Genomic DNA, 27,617 nt, shown 5'->3' on the forward strand with positions numbered 1-27,617 from the left:
ACGGAACTGTGGGGGGCGGGGTGTGTGTCAAAAGTCTGTGTCTTAGTTTAGTTCCCTGGAAGTAGTTCCAAGGATTGGAGGGCAAGCTGGGCACTTGGCTCAGGAGAAGCAGAAAAAGGTCTGTGATGAGAGACCAAGAAGGGAGGGCAGCTGAGAAAGGCAGCAACCTGAAGCCAGGCCCTACTACAGCCATGGAGGCCTAAGCCTCAGTGGCCTTCACAGGCAGAGGAGAACCTGCAGGTGTGACCCCCTTGGAGGGGAGGGAGCAGAGTTGTTTGTGCCCAATTGGCTTCTGGGGTGCATCTCAACCCCCCAGGCAGTTCCAGTCCTGTGCTGGGAGGGTAGCATTCTGCTGCCTGAAAGCTTCAGATTCTGGCAAGTGTAAGTAGCATTCAGAGGAAATACTCGGGGCCCTGACACCATCCCTGTAAATTCCAGGATCTCCATTTCCTAATGATAAGAGCTTCAGGCCTCAGCACCCCCACCCCACCCCAGCCCCAGCCCCTCAGTCATAAAATAAGGTTAATGATGATGAGGGGCTCAGAGTCTTCTAACTTTAAATGTGATTTTGCTTTAGTTCCCAAATAATATTAGGAATAGGTGACACGGTGGGGAGATGGCGGTATAAAAATATTAATAGTTGTCATCACCCACCCTGGGCCCAGAACTGCAGCCCCAAGGTTGGGGAGGCTGTGAGTGCCCACCAGGATCTTTGAAGATGGAATCCACCTTTCAAAGGTGAATGTTCAGATTCCTGTGAACATTCACTGAAAGCTACCTTCTGCCAACTACCTCTAGAACTCTCAAAGGGGCCACTCAGAAAAATGTTTCCAAAAAAAAAAAAAAGAAAGAAAGAAATAATGGCATTTGCAGCCACATGATGGACTAGAGATTATCATATTAAGTAAAGTTAGACCAACAGAGAAAGACAAACATCATGTGCTATGAGGTATACATGGAATCTAATAAAAAATGATACAAAAGAACTTGTTTGTAGGATAGGAACAGACTCAAAGATTTCAAGGTCAAACTTAGGGTTGCCACAGCCGAGACTGTGGAGGGGAAGGGATAACTTAGGAGGAAGGGGTTGACACATGTGGGCTAGTATATGTAGGGCAGATGACTCACAGGGACCTACTGAAATAGCACAGGGAGGTCTACTCAATGGTCTGCAATAATCTAAGTGGGAAAAAAGAATAGGTAAATGTCTATGTATAACTGATTCATTTTGCTAGAAACCTAAAGTGAATACAATGTTGCATATCAACTATACCTCAACAAAATTAATTTTTTTTTTTTTTTTTGCCATATCTGCAGCATACAGAATTTCCCAGGCCAGGGATCAAATCCAAGCCACAGTTGCAATACACTTCAGAGAAAATGCCAGATCCTTAATGCAATGCACCATAGTGGGAACTCCTAATTTAAAAAGAAAGACTGAAGGAAAGATGGAAAGAAAGACAGAAAGAAAGATGGAAAGAAAAAAAGAAGGAAGGGAAGGAAGGAAGGAAAGGAAGAAAGAGAAAGAAAGAAAGAAAGGAAGGAAGAAAGAAAAAGAAAGAAAGAGAGAGAGAAAGAGAGAGAGAGAGAAGGAAGGAAGGAAAGAAAGAAAGAAAGAAAAAGAAAGGTTTCCAAGTTCAAGTTCAGGCATGACGTTTCCTCACTTCTTAGTGCATAACACCTGAGCCAGTGAGGTGAGTGTCCACCAGGGTGTTCACGACTTGAGGGTCGTCCTGTGTCTATTCAACCACAAGGAGGGCGGTAGAAACACCCAGTGTGAGCAGAAACCCTCTAAAACTGCATTTCCAATGCTCAGTGGCAAGTCCGCTGAAGTACTGAGTAAAGGTGAACTTTGTTCCCTATTAAATAGAAGGTAAACTGTTGCCTGGCTCCCAGCTTCCTGGCGAGATGATTCACTGGCGGTGAATGGGGGCTCATGATAACATTATATCATCATGGAAAATCCTCACGGTAAAGGCCGGATCTCTGGCTGCTCCTTCAACCCCGGAGGCCACAAAGTACAATACGCTGCGCTCAAATAGAGCAGAGATCACAGAGGAAAGCTCTTATAATTCGACCCTAAGCGCTTTTGTGCCAAAACCCAGGCCTGTGATAATTCCCACCATGTGTGAGAAAGGACATCCCATTTTCAGGGCTATTTCTACAAAGTCCTGATGGAATTTCTCCCATCCTTGTAAGATCTCTCACACTGAGGCTCAGATTTACTTTTAACAGAACGCCTTTGATGAGATCCCCATGAGGTTAATGGGACCTTAAATCAGTCACAAGACCCTTCGGAATTTATCTGGGAATTCCACCCCCTCTTTATTTTTATCACTGTCCCAGTGGTCCCTCCTATAATTGAGTTTTGCGTCCTAGGCATTAATCATTTTAATTTTTAAATCTAGATAACATCTGAAGGACAACTTCCCATTTCCTAATCTCATTTTAGGCAGCACCGAATAATAAGTAAAGCCTTTGCTTCCTCTGGTTAAAAAAAAAAAAAAAAAAAAAAAAAATCCACACATATACACAAACTTGAGATGCTTCAGACTATAATCTGAGCATAAAAAGCAAGTGCTGAGCCTTCGATTCATATTCTATTCAGTCGGGGTACAGCAGTGCTAGAGGGATTTGCATGTTTAAGGGATGTGTGGGCGAAGAGCCCACATAATGAATTCTCCTCGGTCTTGGCGGAGGAATTGGTATTCAGCCCGGTCGCTGGTGTCTGCCCGCAGGGTCTGTGTTTTCAGCGCTCGATGATTGGACGCCAGTGCCCAGCAGCAGCCAATCATAAGGCGTCAGAGGGAGGCCTCCATTTCTCTGGACTTGGACTTCGGAGGATGGGGAAGGATGCGTTGAGGCTGCGTGAAACGAAAGGGGCGGGAAGGGTGTGTATGTGCAGGAGTCGAGGGGCGGGTGGGGGTTGGTTTCTTACCCCCAACTATCCCTTGATCAGGGAGCACTCGCTTTCCAACGGTTTGAAAGCCCAGAAGTATCCCTTTGTCGAGTTTATGCAGGCACTTGCATGAATCACTTTTTCTCTTGGGAGCCTGTGCTGGAAAATGGGCCTTTAGCTGTCAGGTTGGTAGGATCTTGGGCATTGAAATGTTCCACGGTCTGTGCTAAAACTGCAGCCGTATCCTCAGTACCTGGAATAGCTATGGTTGAGTTTATTTAAAATTTTACAAGAAAAGCTGAAGGCACACCACCAGGGCCATGTTGAAACCACTGTTTCTGAAAGGGTTGTGTGAGAAGGAGCCGGCTTGGGGGCGGGGAAGAACCTCAGTTCTGCTTTGGCTCAGTCTTACTCATCACCTCTTCTCTGCAACTGTGTCAACACCGGGCAGCACCTTTGATGTCTGGGGATCCCGCAACTGTCTTCATCAGTCTCTCCCACCCGCTGACCCTCGGGGCTCTGCCAGAGGCTGCTCCCCCCCGCCCCCGGGGAGGGGGCTTATCATAGTCTTCCATGTAGTTTAGACCAAAGATTTTCATGAGATGAGAGATAAATTGATGATGGAATTTGGTCAGAGTGTGGCCTTTAGCATCAAGACCTTGACTCGAGTTTCTTTTGCTGCCGCTTCCCAGCTGGGGAACCTTGGTGAGGTTGCCTGGCCTCCCTAAGACTCAGTTTCTTCATCTCTCAGAGGAGGTAACTGTCATCCCTTTGCCTCAGTGCAGTGGGGCACAAGCCTTTAAGCACCCAGTGGTGGCTCACAGGGAGGCATGAACTACGAACTCTGAAAACACAGGAAGAGATCTCTCCTTGGTGGCGGTGGGATGCTGTGGGAACAGCTAAATGACTTGTCATTGAATCTGGAAGTGAAACACTGCGTGGTGCCTGAGAACCTCCCTCTGGGGAGCTCTGGGAGGTGACACTTTCCAGGGCAGCTGCAGCCCTGCCTTGTATCCCCTATGCTGCCCACCTGCTTGGCCAGGTGTCTGCTCCAGGCAGAGAAAAGCGTGGTGAGGATATATTTCTTTTGAGGATGGTTGATTCTTCCTTCAGTAAAACTGGCCCTAACTGGTACTTAGGACCCCCTTCTCCTCCTCCTCATCCCTATTAGGAGAGAAAATCCTCAGGTTTGCGGGTAATGTCTTGGCAAGCATCTTATGTTCCCATAGAAAGAGGCATAGAATACAAAATTGTTCCAATTCAAGGCAAGCATTTCTAATTTTTTCGTGATGGTTTTTAAAACGAGAGATATAAGCTTTTTTCTGGCACTGTCCTTCCTAACAGCCGGAGAGACATGCTGGGTATTGAGTCGAATGACTCAGCTTTGCCCACGGCTCTGTCTCCTGGGAGTAGGGTGACCCTGGATGAGCCCCAGGAGCTTAACCTTTAAAACACATGTGACCAGAGACTGTGAAGGTGACACAAGATGGTGGGGATGAAGGCTCTGCCAAACAAGCTGGATCTCAGGGGCCCAGGGTCTGAGCGTCCGTCTGATAAGCCACTTACTGTTTGGGAGGACATGGAACGGGTTTGGATCTGCCTAAGGGTTTGTTTTTTTTCTACCCATGATGCCTAGGAGCATTCTTGAAACGGTTTTACCAATGCCTTTGCTCACCCCTTGGCAATCCCATTCTCTCTTGGTCTGTCCACTATGAGAAAAGAACTAGGAGTGTTTTCTAGAGCATTGTGGGTTTTTGTTTGTTTGTTTGTTTGTTTCTTTTTGTCTTTTTGCCATTTCTTGAGCCGCTCCCGCAGCATATGGAGGTTCCCAGGCTAGGGGTTGAATCGGAGCTGTAGCCACCGGCCTACGCCAGAGCCACAGCAACGTGGGATCCAAGCCGCGTCTGCAACCTATGCCACAGCTCACGGCAACACTGGATTGTTAACCCACTGAGCAAGGGCAGGGATGGAACCTGCAACCTCATGGTTCCTAGTCGGATTCGTTAACCACTGCGCCACGACGGGAACTCCAGCATTGTGGTTTAAACTTTACTGTGCACACAAGTCATGGGGGGAGGGGCGTGGGGGGGGGAACAGGTGTCCTATACACGGGCAGATTCTACAGAAGGTCCCTGGGGGCCTGAAGTTCTGACAAGCTCCCAGGCAAGGCCAGTCCAGCATCCCAGAATCAGTCTTGGAAAATAAAATGGTCATGGATCTGCTCTGAGGCTCAAAGTTCTCTTTCTAGAGTCTGCAGCATGGAAATAAGTTTGAAAGCCAAGTTTTGGGGAAAGAGAAGCAGACACTTTTTATTTTATATTTTTTGTTTTGTTTTTGTCTTTTTAGGGCTGCACATGTGGCATATGGAAGTTTCCAAGCTAGGAGTCAAATTGGAGCTACAACTGCCAGCTTACACCACAGCCACAGCAATGCCAGATCCAAGCCGTGTTTGCAGCCTACACTGCAGCTCACAGCAATGCTGGATTCTTAACCCATTGAGCGAGGCCAGGGATCGAACCCTCGTCCTCATGGACACTAGTCGGGTCTGTTACCACTGAGCCATAACGGGAACTCCAAGAAACAGATATTTTAAAACTCTAGAATCTTCCTTTGTGTGTCAAGAATGAAGACGGACTTATTCAGCCCCTAAATCTTCAGCATGAGCCGTGGCAAAGGGAGGTCTCCATCTAAAACCTTGCCCAGCAGATAGCCAGAGGGGATGGCAAGGCCATGGCCCTGCTCCCCAGAGGCTCCACTCATGGGTGGAGTCCCGGGAGGAGGGAGGGGGATAGAGACAGTTAGAAGGTGTTTTTCTGAGACTGCAAAGACATCTGGGCACGTGTTCCCTTTTCCAACCAGGGAGGGCGGCTGCAGAGCAGCAAGGAAGGGAGGGGGTTTGGGGTGGAGGGTCCTGAGATGAAGTTTGGAGTCTTGCTCCCCTGCCTTCCTGGGGCAGGGAGCCAGACACTCCTGCAGCCCCGGGGAAGGGGGTGCGCAGTCACCTGTGGGTGTGCCAGGTGATGGCAAAGGATTCGGTGGAGAGTTCCTGGCTGGTGAATGTGGCTGAAACTCAGAGGCTCCGGGGCCTGGCAGGTGAGAGTCAGCTGTGTGGGGGCCCCCAGCCCCGATTCAGGTGTATGCTCTGCAGACCCCAGCACAGGGGATGGGACAGGCCCCCAAGAACAGGCGAGGCCAGCACTGGGCAGTGGCCCCGGAGGCTACAGTCCAGACCCAGGAGGGGTGGAGCCGTCCCTCAGCTGGGATCAGTCAGACCGAGGGGAGGTCCTGCCTGGGACTGGGCGCCCCCAACACCTGTGGGAGTGTGGGTGTTTCCTGGAGCTGGACACATCTTGAAGAGGTAGAAGGGGAGGGGTCTACGGCTCTGGTGGGAAAAGGTGCCTTTAGAACCGATGGGTGATGAGCGGACAGAGGCTGCTTAAAGGGAAAAGACCGTGTGATTTTAATTAGCAGCCTTGCTCAGGCTCCAGGTCTTTAGAGGGCATGCGGGAGGCGGGGGGGACTTCAAAGTGGAGACCAGGCCCAGGAAATGAAGAAACCACTACGGGAAGAGCAGTGTATAATGTCACTCCTGCAACAGCGCCGTTAGCGAGAAACAAAGTCTCACCACCCATTTAATTCATGTTTTCTCTTCTAGATGATGCGTCATCCATACATATTTTACTTAGGAACAGTGAGAGTAAGCCTAATCTTTGCACTGACTTTTAAAATTGGACATTGTGTTATACCCATTTCCATGCTGTGCCCGGACTTCTTAATCTTTATTTCTATATATTTAACCTTTCTACCACTAACTGAGAAAAATGGCATTATGTGTATGCCATTTTTTCCTTTTTGGCAGCACCTGCAGCATGTGGAAGTTCCGGGGCCGGGTATCAAACCCACACCACAGCAGTGACAACACCGGATCCTTAGCCTGCTGAGCCACCCGGGGACTCCGGTAAATCTTTTCTTTATAGTAAATGAGGAATACAAGTAAAATCTCATATGTTAGAATGACTTAGAATTGTGAATTTCTCTTGATTACCCATCCAGCAAGTATTTACTGAGGCTCTTCTGTGTCTAAGGCACCACAGATGCTGTGATGACCATGACATGTGACTGAGCTCTTGTCCTCAGAGCTGTGCAGTTGCAGAGGTTGGATGAGGAGAATAAAAATTGCCAGCGTGGTTAAGAGAGGAAGTCCAGGAAGGGGACGTTTCAGCTGGTTTTGATGGGAGAAGGGCGCGAACAGCCTGTTTAGCACCTGCGTGAGCAGTGATGTGGAGGCAGAGAGGTCAAGCATGTTCTGGAAACAGTAATTAAACAGTAGGGTGGACATATGGGCCCTGGTGAAGTCGGGGTGAGGAAGGTCAGTGCCTGGTTAGAATGTGCTAGGCTTCAATGCCTGGCCCAGACTCCCAGATTTTAGTCCATGGGGGATGGAGTGTAATTAAAGATTTTTTTTTCTCCCCATTCCCAAGGCATGCAGAAGTTTCCTGATCAGGGATCGAACCAGCGCCACAGCAATGACCCAAGTCATGACATTGACAATGCTGGATCCTTAACCCGCTGAGCCACATGGGACCTCCGATTAAAGCTTTTTAAAGTGGGGAAGTCACATGGTTAAAGTGCTAGATTAACCCACTAGAAAAGTCCAGGATGTCGAGTGAGGTACAAGAAATAGGAAAATAGAGGGACCTTGGAACATTCCAGGCACAAGGCAGCTTCGAATTCCTTGAGTTTGACTCCTAAACACAGCTGTCCTGCCCCTGGGCCCTGGAACTGACCCTGTACCTGTTAGTTCAACGCTGCCCTGGGCATCCATTCAGGAAGGAGGCTCTGCCCCTAGCCTTCCCTCCAGAGCCAGCGAGGGAATGAGGTGCCTGCGGTGGTGGGATGTGCTTTCCCGTGGGCTCGTCTGGCCAACAGTACAGAACCTCAGTGGGACAGGGCAGGGCAAGTAGGGCCCTCCTTTATGTCTCAGTGGTGTTCACCCATCCAAACTCGCTGGAATATTCAGGATTGTTTTTATTTGGGGTCAGTAGGTGACATTATCTGAAACCCACAGGCTTAGGGGCTATACCGATTGCTGATAATCCTGTATTTGAGGTACAAAGATTTGAAAACCTCTGTTCACTCTGTTTTATTTTTCCCAATGATCTTACATAGTGCCCAGTCCTTAAAGCTGAACAGCAACTTCACTCGGGCCATTCAAGCTCACCTGCAGGATGTATTTGACTCCTGTTGCAACGTTGATGGATCCAAGTCTGTAGGATTGAATTCCGGAGAGCATTTACACAGAAAGCAGGACTATGGTTGGGCAGCTGCATAAGCCCTGCTCTTCCCACTGGTTCAAGTGTGTGTTTCAAGAGGAACGTGGCCCAAACCTCCGGCTGGCTGTGCTATCCTTGCTGGAGTCCACCAGCACGCTGTAAGGGTAGCTCATGGCACAAATACTGAAAGGTTACAGGTGGAGGTGGGAGGAAGGAAGGGGGCTCTGAGTTTCCCTCTCCATCCCATGTTTCACAGATACAGGCCAGTGCATCCCCAGTTTGGCAGGCGATGCTGGTAGCAGTTCTGGAAAATTCAGCAGACACACTGTGTTCGGCCTGAATGGGAAGCGGGGGGGGCGGGGTGATGGAAAGAGAAAAATGCAGCCTGAGAGAGGCAGGGTCCAAGATTCCCCCTGACGCTCACCCCATGTATTTACATGGGACTTGCAGCTAAAAGAATATGGTGTATGGTGAAGGGGGAGGAGCTTTAGATGGAATTGAGGTCCCCAGGCAGGTGGCTTGGCCTTAATTAAAAGAGAGAAGGGAGTTCCCTTCGTGACTTGGCAGTTAATGAATCCGACTAGGAACCATGAGGATGTCGGTTCGATCCCTGGCCTTGCTCTGTGGGTTAAGGATCTGGCATTGCTGTGAGCTGTGGTGTAGGTTGCAGATGCTGCTCAGATCCTGAGTTGCTGTGGCTCTGGTGTAGGCCGGTGGCTGTAGCTCCAATTCGACCCCTAGCCTGGGAACTTCCATATGCCTCAGGTGTGGCCCTACAAATAAACTAAATTAAATTAAAAAAATTTTTTTAAAAAAGGGAGAGGGTCCCAGCTGAGCCTGACTTCACCAGGGGCGCTCCTTTTTTTTTTCTTTTTTGATCTTTTTAGGGCCATACCCATGGCATATGGAGGTTCCCAGGCTAGGGGTTGAATTGGAGCTGCAGCTGCTGGCCTATACCACAGCCACAGCAATGGGGGATCCAAGCTGCATCTGTGACCTACACCACAGCTCATGGCAACACAAGATCCTTAACCCACTGAGTGAGGCCAGGGATTGAACCCGTGTCCTCATGGATACTGTTTAGTTTTTACCACTGAGCCACAATGGGAACTCCCAGGGGCACTCTTAACACGGAGGGCAGAGGCGTTCCCTTGGTGGTTTAGGGAAGTAAGCTGCCCTTTGCGAGCCTGAGATGGAGAGGGCTACCTGCCAAGGGCCTGTGGTTCCAGGGGCAGCTTCAGTCTAAGCTGGAGTCGGGGCAGCTGGAATGGTTCTACAGCTGGTCCAGGGTGAGTGGGGTGAGGGGGAGGCTTCGGGAAAGGCTCCTTCTGAATGGCCGTAAGCTTCCCAGCAGCCTCTGAAGTCAGCTGGCCAGGCTGGAACCTGCCGGCTTGGGAGGACCAGGGGGCTGTTAAAAATCCAGACCCTCTCCAGGACTGCTCAGGCCTCTTCTTTCTAGATGAGCAGGCCCATGCCATCCATCTCCTGGCCAGTTCTCTACAGCTTAGGTATTCACACCTTTTCCAGACATTCCTTATGTTTGGGGAAGTGAATGCCTGCCTTTGGCCTGAGCTCATCTGCTCAAGCTCCCCACCCCCCGCCCCTGAACTTGGTCATAGGTTTGAATCCATGATGGGCTCTGCGCCCCCACCCCCAGGAGTCCCAGAAGCATCTGCAAAAAAAGCTGAGAAGCGAGGAGGCTGTGAGGGAAGAACTGTCATGGTGAGAGTTTCCGGGGCCCAGTTGCCGACCAGCGTGGAGCTGCTGCCCACTCCTTGTGAGATGAGACAAACAGACTGAGCCCAAGGTCTCCTCGTCCCTGCTGTACCTGGAGTCACAAACTGGAAGCTTCCCCCTCTCTGGACCTTCAGGGATAGGGTCCCTGCCGTGCCTTGTAGGGGGAGCCAGAGGGGGTCCAGCTTGGGGCTGGCCTTTCCCACTAAGGGCTTAGTTAGTTTTGCTCAACTGCTAGCCAAGCAGAGCTGTGCTGGCAGGAAGAATGGCTTTTTGCTGTGTGTGCACCATTCAAAGACCTCACAGCCCGGCGGACCTCACAAAACGCTGGTAAATTTCCCTCCAACGCCTGCCAAAGACAAATGCTCGTTTCCAACTCGTAAAATGGCTCTCTTCTGAAAGTCTGGGAGGTTTACACCAAAGCAGCGTTTTTCTTCTAAAAATAACTACACCGGTTTACAACACTTATAAGGATTACTGAAAAGTCTCGAAACTTTGGGGACTGGGATTTGCATTTGCAACATGATTTGCAACCAGACCTGCCAGGTAGCGCTTCATGGAAATCCAGAAGTGGGTTTTGAATAGCTCGGTCATCTTTTTCCCCAGCATCCAAATCCATAGGAAAATCAACTTTCTAGCTGTCCGGACTCAATGGGGCTAAGTGAGTGGATGAGCTCCCCTGTAAGGGCTGAGTGGTTGTGCGAAGAGTAGATGCTGGGATGCGGTCCTTTTTCATCGGCTTGCCTTAGTTCTCTAAATCAATCACTGTTTTCTGCCCCAGAAGCTCTCCCACGCCTGTTGTCCTGTCTTGCAGCCACCTTCTGTAGTTGCCAAAGCTGGTTCCTCCACCCTGAATAACTCTGGACCTGCGGCATTGGATTTGGGCTGGTTTGAAATGGCAGCACTTTCCCACCCGTTTCTCCATTCAGGATTTCTTTCCTTCAAAGGATGCTTGTGTTTTCCGTGTCTCCTTCTCCTGCTTGTATGAATCTAAAATGAATCTGAACTAAAAGTACTTGTTGAGTGGTTATACTCCCAACTGTAATTTGGAGTCAAGGTATGAATATTTTATACTCAAAGAGTCACTGAAGATTTGTAGGAGGTTTTTAAAAATAAATGAATACACTCATTTTTGTTGGCACAGGTAGACTATAGCTGGGGGAAAACAAAAATACAGGACAAGCCCTCAGTCACTAGTCTTTCAAAAGTGAATCTGGATCTGTGTTTGGAGATGATCAGGAGTAAGTGTGGTGAGTACATAGCGTCCTTGGAGGAAAGAAACCCCAGGATGAAGGCGGGCTGCGAAGGAAACACACACAAAAGCCACCCACACGCTCCAATCTCGTTCGGAACCCACCCAGACTCCCGAGGTGCCTTTCCAGAAGGTCCTCTTCACGCCCTGGCAGAAAGTAGGTGTCGGGCGGGGGAGCCAGTATTCAGATGCCTGTGGCTTCCTTTCACTGCAAAAATAGACTTAAAAATAATCCAGTCTTTGGCCAAGTCTCCTCCAAGACGGGAGACCTGACGGCCCCTGTGCGTCCGCCGTCGCTGGCGTCCTGAGCCCGAGCTTGTGAGCTCACGGGCTGCTTCAAAGCCGTTGAACGCACTTGAAACAGAATATGAATACATGGTAACTAAGCCTGGGAGGTTTATTCTCTGAAAAACGTCTCTTGATTTTACAAGGGAGGGTCCTGTTAAGTCATTTTCTTTAGCTTTAAAGAAATAGAGGGTAGAGAGAACGTGTCTGGGCTCTTAACCTTCACACAGGACCGCACTGAGGACAGCTCCCTTTTCTGAGCCTGGGGCAGGCGGGCGGTCGCCACCAGCCCTCTCCCACCTCCTGCAAGGGCTCATGTCCTTGTTCACTGGGCCTCATGCATGGTGCTTCCCTTGTCATGACCCCCTTTTCCTAAGCAACAGGGGAGGCAATTTAGAGGGACAAAGGGACGTTTCGAAGGTTTGAAGGCTGCCAAGATCATGACCATTTGTGGGGTGCTGGGTACACAGCCCTTTAGTAAATCTTCTTAAATGGCAACACTTCTCGATTCTTTCCCTCCATCCCCTAAAGACTCCTTTTTTTTTTTTTTTTTTTTTTTTCAGGGCCACACCCATGGCATATGGAGGTTCCCAGGTTAGGGGTCAAATTGGAGCTGTAGCCGCCGGTGTTTGCCCCAGCCACAGCAATCCCAGATCCAAGCCACGTCTGGGACCACCACCACAGCTCACAGCAATGCCGGATCTTTAACTCACTGAGCGAGGCCAGGGATCGAACCCGCAACCTCATAGTTCCTTGTTGGGCTCGTTGACTGCTGAGCCATGATGGGAACTCCCCTAAGAACTTCTTTTCTAATGTCTAACCTCGATCCTGCATCCAGGGTCCTGGATCTTTTAAGGTGATTCAACCTGTGAGGAGTTTGTAAACGTTCAGATCTAGGCCACGTAAAAACAAAAACCAAAACTAGTTAGTTAACATTTTTACATATTACATTGGCAGAAGCTCTTTTTTTTTTTTTTTTTTTTTTTTTTCCTTCTTTCTAAGGCCCAACCTGAGTTTCCGGTGGAAGTTTCTGGGTCAGGGGTCAAATCAGAGCTGCCACAGCCACAGCTGCAACAACACGGGATCCAAGCCGCATCTACACAGCTCAGGGCAATAGCGGATCATTAACCCACCGAGCAAGGCCAGGGATTGAACCTGCGTCCTCATGGATGCTCGTCAGATTGGTCTCTGCTGAGCCATGATGGCAACTTCTACTTCTTGCTTTATATCCTTTTGTGTTACCCTAAAATCATAATGTGTGTACTGTTATATTGTAATTGATTGTTTAATTTTTTAAAATAAGCACACACATCCAGCTGTGGCTGTCAGTGTACATGCCCTGAATCTATCCAGATGCCTCCTGTTTCCCACCACTGATGCTCCCCACCCTCACCCCCTTTCTCTGCCAGCCTCTTTGCAGCCTCACTCCTTGAGCTCAGAAGACAAGCCTGAGCTCTCAGTGGCCCTCTGCTCAGTCTTCCTGTCCTGGTAGAGGAGTGATACCTGGGACTGGTTGTGCCCCTGACATCCTTCCCAAGTGCTATGTTCCCAATAGGCCACACACGTATCACCTCATTCCTGTAGTCAGAGCCCAGCACAGCTCAGTTGACCCTCTGCTTTGGAGGCCCCACAAGGCTGAGGGCAACCTGCCAGCTGGGGCTGTGATCTCATCTCAAAACTCAACCGGGGAAGGCTCCCCTTCTAAGCTCACGTGGTTGATGGCAGGATTCGGTTCCTCGCCACCTGCTGGACTGGGGGCCTCAGCTTCTAGCTGCTGGTTGGGTGCAGGTGGCTCGGGCTCCTTGCTTCACCAAAACCAGGGTGGGAGATGAGATTCATTTGCCACTGTTGTTAAGAAGCCCTGGCTGTGATGATTGGCTGCTCCTCTGTTGGTCAGAAGCAAGTCACAGGTCTGGCACACACTCACGGGGAAGGGACGATACAAGGGCATGCACTCCAGGAGGTGGGGCCCTCAGGGACCCTCTTGGTCCCCAGCCATCGTGACTTGTATGAGTGACATCTGGGTAGCAAGAAGGGGTGCCACCAGAAACATCTTCCGGCCGCAGATGATTTTTCCTTCCAGCCTCTGTCCTGTTCCAGTTACAGCTTCCCTGGGGGCGTCTTTCTAGACCAGCTTCCACTCACCCTGTGGCTATTCTTGTATTTCCTTTATCCAGGGATGTCAGCACGTATCAAAATATTAAATATTCTCTTTCCTCGTTTGTCCCCCCACACACATCCCCTCAGGACTGAGGGTTGGCAGAACGTGATTGGGGGCCTGTGAGGCTGGGGGAAGTAGCAGTTAGTAAGTAATTCTGGTTCTCCTGGACTCTGCCTCCCGTCACCTGGTCGAGGTGAGCCTGCTACACCTCTGCTCTGCTTCTTACTACAGCTCTCGTTTCTCCTTGGTTTTTTTTCCGCAGGAGTCCTCACTCCCTGAAACTCTTTAGTTGGTTAGTTATTTCCTTGCTTAATGTCTGCTTCCCTCCTGGAAGCAAATGTGTAGTATTTTTTTTTTTTTTAAGTTTCATTGATGTACAATGTTGTGGTCATTTCTGCTGTACAACAAAGTGACTCAGTTATACACATACACACCTCCGTTCTTTCTCAGCTTCTTTTCCCACATGGACTGTCCCAGAACACTGGCTAGAGCTCCCTGTGCTGGACAGCAGTTGCAGAGCTACTGTTTTATCTTATTCGCTGTGGTGTCTCCAAGACCTGGAACTGCTTCTGGCGCAAGTTGGACATGCAACAAATGTGTGTGGAATTACTCACTGAGTTAGTCGGTGCAAAATCAGCGTGCCTTGGAAATCCTTTATGTGGGAGAAACACCTTGCTGTCCTGGCCTTACGGGTCATTCCGTCTGGTGATGTCCCAGGTGCCTGATGGCTGTGAACCTGAATGTCCCATCCTTGAGGCACAGACTTTGGCCTTGGGGGTAGCTAAGCATCCCCCACCTTTGCTATCACCCTGAGTTATGATGGCCAGGCTGGGAGCTAGCCAGTGCCTCAGCCCCAGGGTGGATGGCATCTAGACTGGGTCCAGTCTCTCTCTCTGCTGTCATTGGCTGCCCCCTGACAGGCTCTAACGATGAAGCAGCTGCAGGTTTGGAGCCTGACCGCTGCCCGTTTTTACCTGAATATTTGCTGGTGCAGATGACCTAATTATAGGCAGAGACTGGCCTCGGCAATGATAAGAGTTAAGGTTATTTTTAAAGAGCTTGATGTGTCCGGCTTTCAGCCCTGGGCTTTATCAGCAGTAATGTCTTCCTCAAACTTCACAGCAGCCCCGTCAAGAATGGGGGGGAAATGGGACTTCCTGTTGTGGTGCAGTGAAACTGAATCTGACTTGGGTCTATGAGGATGCATGTTCAATCCCTGGCCTTGCGCAGTGGGTTAAGGATCTGGCATTGCCGCGAGCTGTGGTGTAGGTTGCAGACTCAGCTCAGATCCTGCATTGCTGTGGCTGTGGTGTAGGCTGGCAGTTGTAACTCTGATTCGACCCCTAGCCTGGGAATCTCCATATGCCGTGGGTGTGGCCCTAAAAGAAAAAAAAAAAAAAAAAAGAATGGGGGGAAACGATCCTTCCGGCTGGGCTGTCCCCTCTTCTTTTCCTTCTCCTTCTTCTAATGGCTGCACCTGGGCATCTAGAGTTCCCGGGCAAGGGAATGAATTCAAGCCACAGCTATGGCCATGCAGGATCTTTTAACCCACCGCCCTGGGCTGGGGATCGAACCCGCATCTCTGCAGTGACCCAAGCCGAGGCAGTCAGATTCTTAACCCCCTGCACCACAGTGGGAACTCCTCCATTCCCACTTCTAAAAACAATTCCGTGGTCCAATGCCAATGAAGTTTCTTAGCTAGCTTATTAGGAAAATGTCAATGAAAATAGTTTTAATAGCATTCTTGCTTTAGGAAGAAGCCTTAATGAAAACACAATTTGGCCCTAATTAGGTTGAAATAGTTCAGCACTGTACACATAATCTGAACTGATCTTACTTAAGCTCAGCTCGTACACGGACAAGTCACTATTGTAAGCCTTTAAGAAATGGATTTCTAATATTTGATTTTTCAGAGTGTTTATTCAAAATTTAATTTTACCATTAAATTTTGCATTATATGAGTCATTAAGGCTACACCTTTCTCATTACTGTAACAGGAAGACACGTTCAAACAGAGGCATCTCAGGAGTTCCCGTCGTGGTGAAGCGGAAATGAATCCAACTAGGATCCATGAGGATTTGGGTTTGATCCCTGGCCTTGCTCAGTGGGTTAAGGATCCAGTGTTGCTGTGAGCTGTGGTGTAGGTCACAGATGTGACTCGGATCTGGTGTTGCTATGGCTGTGGTATAGGCTGGAAGCAGTAGCTCCAATTAGACCCCTAGCCTGGGAACCTCCATATGCGGCAGGTGCGGCCCTGAAAAGACAAAAGACAAAAAACAAACAAACAAAAAAACAAAACAAAAAAACCCCATAGGCATCTCACAGGGCTTGGGGCTCACTCAAGGTCCACACTTTATAGGCTTTCCTTGAGCTGGTCGGTGCTTTCTGCTCTTGGTCAGGGGGCAGCCTCTTCCCCTTCAGTAGGAATGGAAAAAAATTGCATCCAATTTTAAATCCTGTTTTTCTATTATCTTTTCATTGGCCTCCTCCCCAGGGTCTATCTCTGTAAACCAATGCCCCCTTTCAGACGTGTCCCTACTCTGGATTGCGGGAAGGGGGGTAAAAGCAGAGAAAGTGGGGGGACAGGCTTAGAAGTCCTTCCAATGAAGGAGAGAATGCTCCCACCCAGTGCTATTCACATTTTGTCCCCCCCCCAAAAAAAATGCCAGGGAACAGGAACAGCAAGTACACAGCCAGACAATTTTTGCCACTGGACTGGAACATTCCAGATGACTTTGTAGATGGGTAACTGGGCACCTGTGGCCTTAAAAAGAAAAAAAAAATGTGTTACTTCATTTCTTCTTTCTGGTTTTTTTTTTTTTTTTGCATGGCATTTTTGTTATTTTTGCTAACATGATTATCTATACAAAGTTCAATAAAAAGTTTGCAATGAAATAATCTAAAAAAAGAAAAAATATATATATACAACTGAATCACTTTGCCGTATAGCTGAAACTAACACAGTATTGTAAATCAATGAAGACATTGTCAAGGCCTGTGTTTATCTTACAGCCGCTTATATTTCTTGTTATTTCAAGAATATACTGAAAATAATTGTATTGGATGGTGGGTTGTGAAAAAATGACCTGCAGGTAGTGCCAAATCCACCAGGCACTCCAGTGTCTAGAACAGAATAAGCTCTCAATCAATGCTGGTTATTACTGTGATTAATCTTGCTGGTGCATGGCACTGCGTGACGGTGTCCAGGAAGGACTGGGCCCATAGGCGCCCACAGTGGGTGTCAGAAACACGTCGCCACCCTCCTCCTTATCAACGCCTCACCTCTGCTTCAAACCAGATAACATTCAGCCTGCCATGTTTGTCCAGCACTTTATCATCAGCGCTGAGCTCCACCAAGAAGCAGCCCTGGGAAGGAAAGCCGACTCCTTGGTGCTCGTTGTAGAGATAAGGAGCCGGGACTCTGCAGGGAAGAGGGTCAGTCACCTGGCCAGGCAGCAGCCTCAGAGCCCCGGAGCCGACATCAGCTTCCGGGTACGAGTTGCACACTTGGCATCAGACACCTAGGGAACAGGTCATTTCCAAGTTCACCTCGGGAAACAGGGGCACCAGAGGACTCATGGGTTTAACCTAAAGCAAAAGAAATGGGGTGAGTGCTCGTTATGGTTCAGTGGGTTAAGGACTCGACGTTGTCTCTGTGAGGATGCGGGTTCCATTCCTGGCCTTGCCAGTGGGTTAAGGATCCCGCATTGCCACAAGCTGAGTCTACAGCTCAGATCTGATGTTGCTGCACCTGCAGCTGCTCTGATTCATCCCCTGGCCTGGGAACTTCCATGTGCTGCAGGTGTGATCCTAACAAGAAAAAAATAAAAAATAAAATAAATTAAATTAAAATTAAAAATTAAGAAATGGGGGGGAGTTCCCGCTGTGGCTCAGTGCTTAACGAACCCGACTAGTATCTGTGAGGATGTGGATTCAATCCTTGGCCTTACTCAGTGGTTAAGGATCCAGTGTTGCAATGAGCTGTGGTGAAGGCCGCAGATGTGGCTCAGATCCAGCATTGCTATGACTGTGGTATAGGCCAGTAGCTCTGGCTCCGATTCACCTCCTAGCCTGGGAACCTCCATGTGCCATGGGTTTGCCACCTGCCAAAGAAATGGGGAATAACGAAGGACTGGTCATTGAGAGTCATTGAGCTGCCATCTTCCTTGACCAGCTTTAACTTAGGGCAGACTTGCAGTGATTGCCTTTCTGCTGTCATCTCTTTTTTGTCCTCACAACAAGCCTACAAGGGGAGGCTTGACAGTGGTGGCCCATCGTACAAGAATAAATAGCCTGCTAGGAGGTGAGGAACCTGGGGACCAAAGCCTGGTTTTTCTCTGTGCAGCCTCTGCCCCATCCATACCATTCAGAGCCTTTGGAGCACAAATGCTGTCATTTAGCACTCATCCCCCTGTTTGGATGGACCAGCACACTGTGCCTCTAAGCAAGGCTTTTCCACGAGACTTGGAGAACATCCCCTCATGTCTTCCAGGTGAATGCATGTAGCCTCACCAACTCTGTCACCAGCATCCCATAACCCCACATGTTTCTATTTATTGGTACATCAGTTCAAACTCATTGTGCATGATCTTTTCTCCATGGTGACATCCCCCTGCCTTCTGACCACCTGTTCAAATCCAGGACTACCTGTTACGGAGCTTATCATGTGCACAAAGTATGGGCACAGGCAGAGGAATTACAAGAGGTGAGCGGGGGTTGGCAGTTTGCAGATAGGAAGATGGGTCATAAACACAGATCCTACTCCAGCCACTTAAGTTAATAACGTGAAATGCCACAGAAGTTGAGAGAGAGACACAGAGAGACAGACCCCTGTTTGAACTGGGTCAAAAAAGAAGGGAGGCTGAACAGAGAAAAGAATGAAGGCCAACAATACGAGAAGCAATGAGAAGGCGTTCCAAGAAGCCCAGAGTGGGAACAAGGGAAAAATCGCTGTTTCCAACTCTAGTGTTTTACTCATGTTGGAACATACAACACAACACGCAGTGTTATTTATTGCATCTCAAACTATGTAACTTGTTTTGTTTTTAAAAATTTTTCTTTTTGCAAAAAACAAATGCACGATGCCTGTAAAAATTCTGCATTTTCAAAATTCAGAGCAGCACAAAGAAGGTAGGAGAAAGCCACCAAACTCAAACAAGCAGGGCTATAGATTGGTAAACATCCCCAAAAACATCCATCTCTGCATGTAGACAGACAGACAGAAAGATCGATAGATAGACAAATAGGCAGATGGACAAATAGATAGGTAGACAGAAAGAAAGATAGATAGCCGGGCAGAGAAAAACAGAGGACTTTGAAAAATGGCATCATAGTATTTATGACATTTTAATTGGATTAAAGTATTTTCACTGGAACCAAAGAAAAAGATGATGAAGTAGAATTGGAGGAATTGCTAAAGTTCACATACGGTTTTCCCATTGCAAGAAGGGATGATTTCTAAACAATCCTTCTAAAGTTAAAATAAAATGAATATAAAAATCTTCTGTGAGTTTATAGATAGTATTTTTGTCATCACATTTCAACCTTGTACAATATCTGACTCCAGCTTGAAAGATGAGGAAATCAGCAAAGTTTTTCTATGTAGGATTCTGTCCTCTCTATTTAAAATATTTCCACTAATTTCCGAGTTAGAATTTATTGGGATTATAGCAGATGTTTTTCTATTATCACATATACAGATTTTAGCCCTGCCAGTTCCATTCTTGGTTATTCCTAGTTTGTTTATAAGTTATGAACAGGAGTGTTTCATCAATTTATATTCTTAGCTGAAACAAGCAAAACACCCCCTCCATCTCATACTATTCTTTTCATTTTCTTGGTCTTGAACTTTTTTTATTTTTCAATTTTCATTTTGAGATAATTTCAGACTTAACTAAAAAGTTATGGAAATAGTACAAAGAATTTCTGTAGACCCCGCTTGCCCAAATGTTCATGTCTTATTTAATTACAGTACAATGATCCAAATCAGGAAATTAACATTAACGCTATCCTATTAGCTAAGCTTCCAATCGCCCCATTTTTTTTTTCTCACTAATGTTCTTTAGCTGCCTTCAGAACCCGATCTAAGATTCCACACTGCATTTGGTTACTGGGTGTTTCTTTTTCTGGGTCCTAATTCGTGTTCTTCTCTAACCTGAAGCAATCCCTGGTGGGGAATTCTCTTCTCTTTGGATTATGACTTCTTCCAAACTGGAGTCTTCATCTCCCTTCTTGGCATGTTGAACAGACACGGCGGATGCCCACCCATTTGGGCAATACCCTCCTTTTTCTTGGATTTCTTGCAAAACCTCAACCTTATTCATGTCCTGAGCACAGATGCTTAATCTCAGGCAGGATGTGCCAGACCAGCGGGCTGCAGTGGTTTTATGACACCATCCCGGCCAGCGAGACTTAGGGTAAAGTCTGGACTCTGCTGGGGAAATTCTGGGAAGGAATGATGGTCGGTAACAAGAGGATGGTCAGTGAGGATCACAGCCTGTCCTGCTTTGCCCTCTCCCCGGCCTCTGACTGTCCCGTGAGGACATGAAGCTTGAGCTCCTGTAGTCATTTTGCTATCGCGAGGGAAAGGAGGGAAAGGCTCAGAGAGTCACGGTGAGGTGACTTGAAGTCCCGATGTCAAGCCAAGCAGCCATCTACCCCTCGTCTGGTGACGTGATTCCTTACTTGTCAAATCACTCGCCAAGTGTCCTGGGAGTTGCAGCTGAACGTGCTCTAATAGAGCGGGTTCTGTCTTCAGTTTTCCTTCTCTGCTCAAGTTCATTGCATAGTTGCTTTGCCACCGTTCACCTTGCTCGTGCTTAATCGGGTCTGTCTAGACTTTCCACTTACTTTGACGGCATGTGACTGAATTGTCCTTGAATTCTTTCCCACTTTTATTTAAATTTGGAGTTAGAAGTTAAGGGCTGAGGACTCAGTCCATCTACACTTCTGCAGAGATTTTATTCCTTTCTTTTTTTTTCTTTTTAGGGATGCACTGTGGCCTATGGAAGTTCCCAGGCTAGGGGTCAAATCAGAGCTGCAGCTGCCGGCCTACACCACAGCCATGGCAATCTTGGATCTGCAGCTTGTGGCAACGCCAGATCCTTAACCCACTGAGCAAGGCCAGGGATCGAACCCTTATCCTCATGGATATTGGTTGGGGTCTTAATCGGCTGAGCCACGATGAGAATTCCTGAATTAATACCTTTAATGACATTAATGTATTACAAATACGTTAATGTATTTTGGAAGAAAAGAAAAAAATTCTGCAAATTTCAGAGAATGATTTAGGCATAAACAGTAAGTTCTGGTTTTTTTTTTTTTTTCTTCTTTTTCCTTTTCAGCTTTACTATCATTTTACTATCACCCCCCCCCCCCTTAGGCCACTGTTTAAATGCAAGGGGCAGAGATTCCAACCAAGCCCAAAGTCAGCTGAAATGATTCTGAACCCAAACAACCCTGCGCTAGAAATGAATGGGCACAGCTGAGTCCACGTGTGTCCAGGGTCAAATGCACACTTGGCTGACTATATAATTGCTGCATAAAATCAAATGTTTAATAAAGAATGAGCCATGTTCTAAACGGAAGCTTACATACATATGACACTGTTAAAACTCAGCAGTAACTGCAGCAGTGGTTCAAAACTTTTTTTTTTTTTTTTTTTTTTTGGACCAGCAATATTATTTTCAGGGACGAACAAACGTTTCATCCCCAACAATGTTTGGAATTGCCAACGCGTACAGTAATTTTAGGTATTGATGCTTTTTAAGTTCCCTGCAGACCATGAACCTCTGATGGCTCATCCTCTGGTCTAGGCATCCTTCTTGGGGCACTGTGTTCAATAACTCATGCCATTCTCTTAACTACTGTTAATATCCCCGTTTGACAGATGAAGCTCAGAGAGGGTAGGTCATTGGCCCAAGGGCACACAGTTAGTGGCCGCTCACCAGCATTTGAATCCAGGCAGTATCCTCTGAGAGATGGTACCCATGACCAGGTGACCACATTGTCTCCAAAAACAGACCTTGCGGTTACGTGGAAATAACGAACATTTCCGTGGTTTGTGTAGTTTTTTCTTTGTCCCGCCTTTCTTTTGTTTTTAGTTGAGAATCCGCTTGGGGAAAAGCACAAATGATCCAAATTCCTGGTCTCCTGAGAGATGCTGTGGAGGCTGAGATTTGCAGCCCTGTCTCAAGCCATGTTTGAGAAGATACATTGCAATGAAGTACCAGCCAGACAGCAAAAGAAACATTTCAACGTCTTCCTCTGCAAAGACTATTAAAAGCTCAGAAAGCAGGGAACACTAATAGAAAAGTTCCAGAAAGGCTTAACAGCACAACTCAGAAAATATCACGTAAATGACTACTTTTGGCTCTCTGGGGAGCCTCTTATGAGTAAGGGAAGCCATTGAGCTGTGCATATGTTTTTGTTTTTGCTCCTGTAACCTAGTCATTAAAACTTCCCAGGGAACCTCTGCTTGGTGGCCCGGGGACGGGGAGAAGAAAAGATCTTCTTGTCTATGTCCCACACACGTCAACATTCGGGAGCTGTAAATCGGGATGCTCGAGAAATGGCCCTCTCCCTGACACAATCCCAGCGGTATCCATCATACCCATGGAATTGGCTTCCTGTAATTTAGCACAGCCTCGTCCACACACCTCCAGACCAGCTTCTTCCAGGAAGCCAGGGCTCCCCACCCAATAGAGGGGGGGGGGCAAACTCAGGTTTGTCTAAATCTCTTTAAATCATCACAACATTTGCTGACCAAATGTTCTTTTCCGGAGGTGGTGGCGGGGGGAGCAGTTGGGCACAGACTCTGAAACTAATGAAAGCTATATCCCAGTTGACCAGATGTTCAATTACTCTTTCTAGTTTAGAGTTTCAGGCCCTGCAAGAGACAGTGTCAGCTGGTCGATCCTGCTGCCTGTCTAATATACCAGTGACACACAGGACAGATAGGGTAGGTTTGGCCTCCTATCAACCAACGGAAGGATCACTGGTGTTTGGGAAGATTTTTCGCCCCATTCACATAGATCGAGTCCGATACAAAACAATTTTTTTATTTCGTGACAACTCTGAGACTCCCCAGTTATATAAAGTAACTGACAAACGTAATTTCACTTTTCAGCTGTTTTCCTGGGGCTCCGTGGAGAACCACAAAGTCACAGGCTGTTGAGCAAAGGTGACCCATGGCACCATTACTCATTGGGCAAATAACCCTATCACAGGGCAGGAGAGTGACCGTCCCCATCTGCCACCCAGGGCTGTCCCACCTCCCAGGCAGAAGTGGAAAGTGAGCCAAGGGCTGCATTGCAGACATGAGTTCTTGAGTATGTGTAACTTTTTACCTGTTAGTATTTTTGTAGTAAATCCCAGAGTCTGGCCTGAGTTGAAAACAGTAAGTAGGAGCAGGGCCCTGGGAGATTAAAAAAAGACAGAGGCAATGGAACAACAAGAGCTGATCCTGAATTACTGATAGAGCCATGCTTTTAGAGCCCCAATTTGGTGAATTTTGGAGGGTGTGTGAGCTTGTGTGCGTGTGTGTGTATGTGTGTGAGAGCCTGCCTGAATCTCAACAGAAGCAGAATATCAAGTTTTCTTTATTTCCACTCAAGAGAAAAGAATGAGAAATTGACAAATTGTTTCTCAGAGGATTAGGGTTCATGGCAAAGGGTCGTCCTGATGGTGGATGTGGTGCAAACACAGGAAATGGTTACCAGGGGGAGAGCCGGGGAATTTCTCTTCCTGGGGCCGGGCTTGGGGGCCGGGGGAGGGGGGAGGGTAGAAAGAGAAGGAGTCGCCTCTAGATGATTATTTTTGTGCAGTCTTGGCTTGAATGGGTGTCAAACTTCCCATCTTCCAGGACCCACTCCATCCTAGGATTCCAGCATCCCAAGGGCAGAGCAAACCTCTAGTGCCCAGATATCACATTGGGGTTACCCGCCTCAACAAGGCATTTCCAGGAAGCCTCCAGCTGACTCGGCCATGGGGCAGAGCTGAAGCCCCAGCAAGTCCTCGCGAAGGGGGTTGGGTTTAGCATCTGTCATTCTTCAGAGCAGCCCATCCTGCCCTGCCCTCCTGCATCCCGACAGCTTTCTTGGTCAGCAGGTATTATTATGATAATACCTTGAGTTTATGTAGTGCCCTGGCGCCCTTTCAGGCGAGGTCAGAGCCAGTTGGGCAGTCAGTCAACGTGTATTGAAGTTTCTTAGTGCTTCGAGCTGTGTATTAAATCACTGTCAAGCCCCGGCCAGCCCCGACCTCACCACACACCACACCCAGCTCGGGGGGCTGCTGGCTGGAGCCACACAGCCTCCTGACCTGGCTGCACACCCCCCCACACACCCCATTCTCACTCATCGGCTTTTATTTGCTCACATTTACTTAGGGTTGTAGGAGGCCTCTCTCTGTACACACTTTTGGAGGTTTCTCCCTGTAGATTCCGTCTGGACCTGACAAGCCACAAATAAGCCTCTAAGCTGCCCACTTAGTTAAAAGTAGGAAGCCCAGAAATGAGAAAGAGCAAACGGGCACCTTGACGTTTTAACCCAAGAAAAGGAGGAGGTGGTTTTCTGAGAGTCTGTCTGCGTAGCCCGTGCGTGGATGATGGACTTCGGCCCAAATGCTCAACGCCCTGCATTTCTCACAGGATAGCAAGAAAGGGCTGGGTTCTAAGACAAGGGACATACATTGGGATGCTTTTCAGAGGACACAGGATATCACATTATCCCAAAGTTCGACACCTGAGCAAGGCAAAAAGGAAAGAGTCAAGTGTCACCAGCAGCCACGTGGCTCAAGGATGACCGCGTCTTCATTTGGGAGACTGTCCACTCCATCCGTCCTTCTCCGTGAATGTGTTTCTTGGTGTAACCAAAACTGCATTATTCAAAATAGGACTATTTTATGGACATATCATAACATGAAGCAACTGATCCAGTTCTGGATGGCCCTTTGCACTTCTGTATTTTCCCACATATGACATGGAGAGAATGCCCATGTGATTTCTACAACCAGGCTCCAGAGTTCCTGTTGTGGCTCATCGGGTTAAGGGTTCAATGTTGTCTCTTGGAGGATACGGGTTTGATCCCTGGCCTTGCTCAATGGGTTAAGGATCTGGCATGGCTGTGGCTGTGGCATAGGCAAGCAGCTGCAGCTCCAATTCAACCCCTGGTCCAGGAACTTCCATAGGCCACAGGTGTGGCAATAAAAATAATAATAATAATAATAAAGTCTTCCAAGAAACACTGGCATTAATGATATTCGGGTACCATGTTGAAAAAGAATTCAGTTTTGTGACAAATTATGAAATGCCAGAATATAAATTTATTTCAAGAGATGCATACATCCGTTTGGTTTTTGTGTTATTTTTCCAAGTAAGTTTTCACTGATTTTCACATAAGGAATATTGGGGTTTTGGTGTTGGGAGGTATGCCCTTTAGTAATTGCCATGAACTCTGAGTGTCAGAGACGCCTAAAGCCATGGCCTAAGTATCAGTGTGGTGAATTTCTCATGTAAAACAACATCTGGATCCAAACACCTCAGGGCTGGATTGGGAGCTTTGTAAGGCTTCCAGGACCCAAGTGTCTCTGTCCTCATGACCCAGGGTGGCGCCCTTGTGTGGTTCTAGGCAGTGGGGAGGGGGAAAGGTAGGAAGGAGAAGCTGGACCTTGCCAGAATATCAGATCAAAAACTCATCTTTTTTTAAGTTTCATTGAGGTCTAGTTGATGTACAATGTCGTGATAATTCCTGCTGTACAGCAAAGTGATTCAGTTCCACACGAACACACATCCATTCTCTTCCAGAGTCTTTTCCCATGTAGATCATCACAGAATCTTGGGTTGAGTTCCCTGTGCTCTATAGCAGGTCCTTGTTGGTAAAAACTCATTATTGCTGAAAATCATTAGGAAATTCCAAGAACTCATTATTTTAATCCATCTGCCTTTATTCTTCTGTCCTCTGATAACAGAAGAGCCAAGGGTGGTGCTCCAGCTGCAGGCCTCGCTGTTTTAATACTCCGGCTGTGGGAGGCCCCATGGAGAGTACAGAGGGTGCCACGTGCTCTAGGCTGGGACCCAGGAGGGTGCCTGTGACCTTGGCCATCTGCGCCCCCCCCTTTGACCCCCGAGAATGGTGAGAAAAAAAGAAAGTCTTGGAAATGGTTTGGCCAAAATAAAAGGGACATACAAATAGTCTTTGATGCTTATTAGCATTTATGTAGCTTTCCCAGTTTGGGATATTGAATATAATTTGGATTATTAATAACTTGGAGTTTTATTTGTCACACACCCACCTGTAAAGAGATCTAAAACCCTTGGAGTTCCCATCGTGGCACAGTGGTTAACAAATCCGACTAGGAACCATGAGGTTGAGGGTTCGATCCCTGGCCTTGTTCAGTGGGTTAAGGATCTGGCGTTGCCGTGAGCTGTGGTGTAGGTTGCAGACGGAGCTCCGATCCCGCATTGCTGTGGCTCTGGTGTAGGCCGGTGGCTACAGCTCTGATTCGACCCCTAGCCTGGGAACCTCCATATGCTGCAGGAGCGGCTCAAGAAAACACAAAAAGACAAAAAAAAAAAAAAAAAAAAAAAAAGAGAGAGAGAGAGAGCTCTAAAGCCCTAAAATTTCCTTAGACTATTTCGTTTTACCTTTTAATGGAATCATAAATCTTGACTTATAGGTGACTGTGTTGCTGATTTAAATTGCCTTTTTTCTGTGGCCACACCCATAGCATTTGGAAGATCCTGGGTCAGGGATTTGAGTTGCAGCCGAGGCAATGCCGTATCCTTTAACCCACTGTGCCAGGCTGGGGATCAAACCCACACCTCCTCAGTGACCCGAGCCACTGCGGTTGTGGTCTTAACCCACTGGGCCACAGTGAGAACTCCTTAAATTGCTATTTGAGTGAAAAAATCTATCACAAAAGATAGTCTGAGAAGAAATTCCTTTTCTTAAAATTTTGTTGGAATACAGTTGACTTAAAGCTGTGTTAACTTCAGGCATACAGCAAATCAGTCAGTTATACGTATACATATATCCATTCCTTTTCAGATTCTTTTCCCATATAGGTTATTACACAGTAGTGAGTAAATGTCCCTGTGCTATACAGTAGAGCCTTGTTACCTGTCCTTGGACTGTTTCTTGCTATTAATAAGGGACCAGCATTTTCACTGTGTGGTCAGCTTGCTCTTTGACAGAGTGTAGCCCAGGCTTGTCTCATTCACTCGTCAGTCTGTATGTTTTGTCACTGGACAGGTATCCATTGGCTTTCTCAGCAAACAGGTATGAGATGGAGCGAATCATGATTGATGCTCACTAAGGAGACGCCTCCAGAGGAACCATTTGTGCAAGGGAGGGGGCAGGCAGGGGGAGGAGCTGAGGTCCCAGTGGGCTCAGCCAACCCCCGGGGACCTCGGGGCCCAAATGACCACTGGAGTTGGTCAGGTTGGCTGCGCTTTGTATCCCTGCAAGCATCAGTCACTGTGTCTCCCTGGGAATGGCCATGACTTTGGCCTGGGCAGCCCTCTGAAGGGTCCCATGGGTGTAATTTTGCTGGTAGCTTAGTGAACCGTAAGAGCTGACTGGCTGTGCATTTCTCTCTGTCCTTAAGGGATTAGCCTACGCAATGGCGCCTGGCTTCTTTCTGTCTTGTTCCTGTGCTGAACCCAAGGTCATTGTCAATAGCTGTGTGGTCAAAGCTTTACCAGCACTGCTGCAGTCAGGTTTCGGTGGGAAGAGAAGAGAGTGCAGAGGGACCAGGTCACAGTCTGTGCACATTCTGCTTGGAGAAGCTTAGTCACGTGGCCATGCATAGCTGCAAGGGAGGCTAGACATGCATTCCAGCTGGGCGTCCACCTGCACAGTCACAACCCCATAACCCTGGACAAAGGCCAATGGGAACAGCTGACAATAGCAGCCCTGGTGACAGTGGATCATGGCACCTCTGCCAGCATTTTGCTGTATCCCTGGGGATTTCTGTCTCTCAGGCCATGTGCTTCCTGCACATTCCATGGAGCAG

The sequence above is a fragment of the Sus scrofa genome, chromosome 17 (genome assembly GCF_054392235.1).
Source record: "Sus scrofa isolate SSC_HxYL_T2T_F1_AM1 chromosome 17, Sscrofa_HxYL_maternal_Yorkshire_Landrace_v2.0, whole genome shotgun sequence".
NCBI lineage: Eukaryota > Metazoa > Chordata > Mammalia > Artiodactyla > Suidae > Sus > Sus scrofa.